The 7,054-nt window shown below is 36.2% G+C and overlaps 1 long non-coding RNA gene across 1 annotated transcript; it reads left to right on the forward strand.

The window, feature by feature from the left end:
• On the forward strand, positions 1-2,893 carry LOC113292838. The gene is made up of 5 exons (XR_003331898.1): positions 1-209; positions 922-1,036; positions 1,620-1,721; positions 2,064-2,303; positions 2,417-2,893. It is a non-coding gene; the product is annotated as an uncharacterized LOC113292838 (long non-coding RNA).
• The last annotated feature ends 4,161 nt before the right edge of the window (positions 2,894-7,054 follow it).

Raw genomic sequence — 7,054 nt, forward strand, 5'->3', positions numbered from 1 at the left:
ATAGAGATTTTGTGGAGGTGTTCATCAAATCAATCACTAAGAAAAGGAGATACAGTAGCTATTCGTTTTTTGTTCATAGTAAAAAAAAGTGGTCTTTGTTCCACTAAAGCTACAAGAGTTATTCTTCTTTGTTCAAGTTGTAGCAACAATCCGTGATTGACATCTATAAAATTTGTTCTTGGAGTTAGCTGCTGGGATTAGCGAAAAAGGTACACGAATTCCTCTAAACCCCTTATGCAATTATTATTAACATCTACGAACATAAAGTTGGGTTTGATTTAAATTTTGATGAAGTTTTTGGTTAGATATTCTGTGGTTGATTTGCTGAATGTTTGAGATGAGTTTCGTGAGACTAATGAGTAATATGAGTTATTGGGTTCCAATCCAATTCGATTTTGGAGGGAGTCAATGGGTTAGGGGCATTGATTCATGGCTGTCAAATAAGGTTTGCAATAAAGAGGGTTTTTCATTAACAGCAAAACCATCAGGTTGCAAATAAGGTGTTTGACAAAATGCCTGAACAACCAGTTTAGTTCCATCATGTTCGTAATGGGTTTGGATTGTCTTGCAAAGCAACAAAGCCGCTACCTCTGTTAATATTATTCTTTCTCTCTATTTTGTGGGCAAGTTACAATGGGGGCTTTATTTTTTTGTTTGTATTGTATACAAATTTCATTCTACTTTGAAACTGATTAGATTTTTAGTATTATGAAGTAGAAGATTTTTTACTATAGATTTGTTGGATTTTTTGTGTGTTTCATATAAAGTACACAATAATGCATTATCCTTTTAATTACCATGTAGGAATAGTTAAAAATATAATCACTTATTCTTATTCTTAGTGCAAATTTGTCACATTGTCTTATGCTTAGTGCAGAATTTTAATTATTACATTATCCTAAGTTTAATTTTCACTTCCAGTCACGATGATGACGACTCGGAAAGCATCGAAAGATTAGATGTTGCAGCTGATGATGTACTCGGAGATGAAAATGGGATTGATTCAAAACTGTTCTATAAAAGACAACCTTTCCAGGTATCTTCATATATATATTTGAAGTTTTATTACTTCTATCTATATGCATAATAATTTTAACTGATAATCTCTGTCAGAGGGGATATCTTCCAAATGCAAGAATGCATACTAACTTCAAACTACAAAAAGACCTAATTTTTGAAATTTTTGTATCTCACTCAGAAGCTCTCTTTCTTGAATGACATTAGGTACTTAATGACTTTGTTAACATCCAGTTTATTTGAGTATATGATATTCTTGCCAATACCAAATGACTGGCCCTTAACGTATTAATGGAGATATTTTATTTCTTCTCTGGCGTAAAGTATTTTTATAGACCGTTATAACTGTATTTTTTATTTTATTTTTTCATTTTTGAATACATAAAGGGTATCGCCAGATTAGTAATATTTGTGATTTGCAGCAGAAACAAAACAAAAAATAAAGAAATTAAAATTTGTAATATATGGGTCTGCCATTCACTTACTGCCCAAAGTGCAGGAAGCGGTTGGTAAAACTCTGACCATACGTCGATGTTGTCGCATGGTTTAGAAGTATACTTCTCTTTTTACATGGTTTGACCTCTTTATTTTTCCCTTTGCAGGTTAAATGCCTCATGTGAATGTCTAACAATGCCTTATGTACCCTGATTGACATATTAAGTCTCACGGGGTCCCTATCAGTCTATCAGCCATACCCCTGTAAGGTATTTCGTACTATAATTATACAGGAAGTATCCCTTACTCCCATCCACCTTATCATTTAATAAAATAACTGTTGAGTCCAAATATCTAAACTATTGAATAGTGGTGCATATAGAACTGGCCAAATCTTGATAAAGGTTCAATTGGTTAAATTAGAGTGTACCAATCTGTATAATTCGTTTTGTTAAATTATAATGTACTGAGCTGTATGGTTCATCGATATCGCAAAACACTACTGGCAACATTTTGTATAAGTTTTCGCTTAGTAGTTTGTGAACTCGCCTAATTGGTATCTTTTAACCAATACATTAACGGGTTATTATCTGACTTTGTCGCTTATTTAGGTAGTAGGTAGTCGCGAACAAAGGCAGCTTGACCAGTGTACCGGTGCAGATACGGCAGGAAAAATATCTCATTGCTGGAAGCAGTGTTTGAATTCCTTCTCATTTTTGGATTCACTGTGTTAGTGCCCTTGATGGTGTAGCATGTAAAGTATCTCGAACCTCAGAGAAGATTAGCTTCTAAAGCTGTGTGCGCAAGGATTACAAATTAACGAATCTCGCTTGGAGGGTACACATGAAAAGGTAGAGCTTGGCAGAAGCACCTACTGACTTCGTTCCTATGAGTAATTTAGGTGTTAATTTGTGAGTAGCCTTGATTTCTTTTTTTAAGTTGAATGTGATGAATATATATTCAGGCGCTGACGGTGGCAGTGGCAGAGGCGGTGAAAAGAAGAAGAATCATTCAAAAAAAAGGTGGTGTCACTGGTGGAGGCGGTGAAAAAACTGGTCTCGGTTTAGCTAATAATAAGAAAGATGTTTTTGTGGCTAGATGCAGACATTGCAGGAGGTGTGTTCGAATCATCCCGGAACCAGAACAAAATGGTATGGGTTTATCTAATAAGAAGGATGAGAATTTGTCCGTGGTGAACAAACATGTTGGTTCACTTTGATTCACATTGCATTGTCTCCACTGCGATGTTTTCGATATAATTTTTTGTTGCTATCCAGGGTTTTGAGAGTGGTATAGCTGCTCTAGATACCGGTGTTTTTGCATGGGAAACAACTCTATATACCTGATTCTATTGCAGACCAGTTCTGTTAGAGAAAAGGCTATAAACCACACCAGATTATATTACATCTATATAACAAGTACAGTTGAATGAGTTAGATCACCTAATTTTGTTGTATGTATGTGTTGGAGGCAGTATTATCATTTGGCCACCTAAGTCGGTAACAATTGGGAGAGCAACTCAACCTACAGAGGAAGAAAAGCAAGTTATAAAATAATTCTAAGCCAAATTTTGGACTGTAAGCTAAAAATGACTCGAATGAACTTTTTTGATCCTTTCATTTTACAAGATTATCAACACAAGATTATTGATTGATTATAGAGACTGCAACAAGGTTAAACGCATTGCGACCCGTCACACCGAATCAAAAATTCTCATTAAACTTGCTGCACAGCACTGGTTTTGTTAAAGATAAAAAAATGCACTAGATAAAAAATCCTAAGTGACTGGGAGAGGCAAATCTGAGCCACATGAAACAAAAAATGCATCGCGACGGTGCGGGACGAAACCGCATGACACCAAATAAAAAAAAAATGCACAACGATGGGGCGGTGCATCTTTTTCTTTTAACCATCTTTTCGAACTCTGGCTTTATTGAAACAAAGATATGAAAAAAATGCACTAAATAAAAAATCTTAAGTGACGAGGCTAAGGCGAAGCTGAGCCACACCAAGTAAAAAATGCACCGCGACGGGGCGAGGCGAAGCCACGCGACACCAAATAAAAAATGCTTTGGGACAGGACGAGGCGAAGCCGAGCCATACCAAATCAAAAATCCTAATCGACGGAGCGAAGCGAAATCGAGCCACACCAAATCGAAAATCCTAAGCGATGGGGTTGGGCGAAGTCCGTAACACCGAATAAAAATGCACCACGGGGCGAGGCGAAACAACATCACATCAAACCAAAAATATTGCTTAAAGTAAAAAATGATGGGTTTAAGGGTCCGCCCGGTGCGTAGCACGGGCACAAAATCTAGTAATAACTCAAATCTTTTTTACAACTTAGAATTCATCCTCAATCAATAGGTGTTTAGCTACTCATGGATGTAGAAATATTCATGTTATACAAATGAGAAAAGTTTAGAAATATCGTTACGATTGAAGAACCGCTCTGAAACCCTAGCTTTCGATCCGTGTGATGTTTCTCCTCTCCAAGACTTACAATTTCGTGATACTATGATGATGTCTCATTCATGACCTAATACCTCCTTTTATAGGTTTACATTGCTTGGCCTTCACTTATTTAGTTCGGTTCAAGAACCCGACCCAAAAATATGAAATAACGACCCCAAACATGACTTAGGCCTTCCAAGGTATGAGTACACGTTTTCCTACTTGCTAAGTATGCGTACCAGTACGCATACTACAAAATGCAGCATAAATTTTCGGAATTAAAGTATGTGGACCCGTTTGCATACTTTATTGTCTTCGGTATTCGATAAAAAGCTTGTTTTGGCCACAACTTCTTCATCCGAACTCGGAATGACCTAATTCTTTTTGCATTCTTTTCCTCTTTCAATTCTCTTCAAGATGATGATGCCCTTCTCTTGATTTTGAGTGTTTTTCTCCTTTTCGTCGCACTTCATCCACTTCTCTTGGGCTTGGGCACTTGGATACTTGAAATACTTCTCTTCCTATCTCTTTTCAGTACTTTGCAGCTCCTTTTTGGATGATTCACCTAATAGAGGCAAATAAGAGAAAACAAGAGTGATAATACGAAAATATGCAAGAATAATAGCTAAAACAAGTATGGAATGGACACTAAAATCATATGAATTATGCACTTATCAAATTCCACCACACTTAGCTTTTTCTAGTCCTCGAGCAAACTAAATAAAACTAATCCTAAATACAACAACTCCATGTCGTTGAGAAAACAGTTACACTTAGCATGTATAACAAGCCTTTAAACCTCTAGGTGTCCCTAGTGGACGAGCTATAGTCTCGTGAGGGTTTACAAGAGGTATACCCACAAAACCTACTCCAATTTCTCGCCTTGGAAGAACCACTAAGGATAGACACAAAGTAAAAAGCCAAATAATTAGCCTGCATAAGTTCTTTAGCTGCAAACATCCCACATACATTCCAATCATCACACACAAGTAATTACTTACGTGTGACATTCAACCTGATTGCAAAACTCTACTAAGATATTCATCGTACTTGTTGCGACGTTTGCCACCACACTCGCATACTGAAATCACATGGATAGATAAGAAAATGGAAAAAGAAAAGTGAAGTGTGCAAATGTTAACTAAAGTGAAAGATGTTACCAACAATACTTTTATGAATGTCGTCATAGGATTCTTATTTATAGCGCAATAGTAGAGAGAAGCACCCATTTAACTCGACCAGATGATTAGATGCTCTAAGCGCATGTTCCTTTTCAGCAAGTATGTGATAGTTGCCTTAGATCCTGCATTCCACGCTTGTTTATGCGACAGAGACAGGGACAACGTTTCACACATACTGTTATCCAAGTGTCGAGAACCTCATCAATAGTCTTTTTGACTTGATATATAATGATGATATGGTTTTTGTTTTCATCGACTATGAATAGTCCGCATTCCGGTCCTATCATTTATTAGTGTCGATAAATGAAGAGGATCCTTATATATATGTTTCCTTTTTTTTTTTTTTCTGTGTAAGACAATTGTCTTATGGGGCTTTTATATACTCAACCAATGATTACCTTGCTACAACATCCACGACAATATCAGGATCCCACCAAATCACTTTAGAGAAACATATAACTGCAAAAATAAAAAGAAAGTGATTCAGTAGTGATTAATTGCGAGGATGAATCTTTCAAACGACTACTATAGTTGGGTTTCGCGTTCAATTATGAACTTATATATTTAAGGATCGTATAATGATAAAGTGGAACTCAATCTATAGCTGTAAGAGCTGTTTCAACCTGAAAAGGTTTAGCATTTCATCCTAAATAGCTCATAATTAACTCCAAAAGATGAAGTCTTAAGAATGCAAAAAATCAAAGAGTATTATTTATTTTTTTATGTGTATATGCATAAAGTATGATATTAAATGATCCCCCACACTTAAACTCAACATTGTCCTCAATGTTCAAAATCGAAAATTCTGATTTCTGACATAACATCCCTAAAAAACTCAAAACCTGTACCAATGGATAGGGAACTAGGAAAAACATCCTAAACAAAAGTTGTTCACCTACGTATTTTATATAATGTGTCAAAAAATCACAGTGTTTCGATAAACGGTCTGACTTCAATGGCCTATGAACTGACAGATATGCAATCTGAAAAAGTTCTGGAAAAATACCGAAACTCAAATGTCCAGGCCTATCTATCCAACTTAACAGACTCCGAATTCAGATTTTCTTTTTGTAAAATAAAGGTGAGTCTATCCTCTTTAAAAGTTGGGGTCACCCACTCAAATCGAACTCCGTATGAAGTCTGAAGAGCAATTTTCGTGACAACTGCGCAGTCAGAATTTTCTGACGAGAATTCGTCAAAACTTTCATTATAGATATAGGACCCTGTAAAATCTAATATGGGAATGCAAGATATGATATGAAAAACTAATAAAATTAAAAACAAAAGGGATAGAAATACAAAACCGATGGGTTGCCTCCCATGTAGCGCTTAGTTTAATGTCCTAAGCCCGACTTGGCATTCCAATTATGCTACTCCTCCAAAGGGAGATAATCATGAAATTCTTGCACATCCATATCCACATAAGCAATGATTTCATAATTTGGCTTCAATCTATGTCCGTTCACCTTTAAATTTGTTCCATCTCTAAGACTATAAATTTCAACTGCGCCGTGAGAGTAAACATTAGTAACAACATATGGTCCAATCCATCTGGACCTCAGCTTACCGGAAATAGTTTAAGACGAGAATAAAATAAAAGAACTTTTTGCCCCACAACAAAATTCTTTCGAGAAATCATCTTGTCATGAAAAAGTTTCATCTTCTCCTTGTATATACGAGAACTTTCGTAAGCATCATTACGTATCTCCTCTAGCTCGTTAAGTTGTAACTTCCTTTGTTTCCCCGCATTGTCATAATCCATGTTAAACATCTTTATCGCCCAATATGCCTTGTGTTCAAGTTTAACCGGGAGATGACAAGCTTTGTCATAAACCAACCGATATGGAGACATACCAACCGGTGTTTTGTACGTCGTTTTATATGCCCAAAGCGCATAATTAAGCCTATAACTCCAATCTTTCCGTGTAGTGTTTGCGGTTTTCTCAAGAATAGATTTAATCTCACGG

Source organism: Papaver somniferum, chromosome 7 (genome assembly GCF_003573695.1).
Source record: "Papaver somniferum cultivar HN1 chromosome 7, ASM357369v1, whole genome shotgun sequence".
NCBI classification, from domain to species: Eukaryota; Viridiplantae; Streptophyta; class Magnoliopsida; order Ranunculales; family Papaveraceae; genus Papaver; species Papaver somniferum.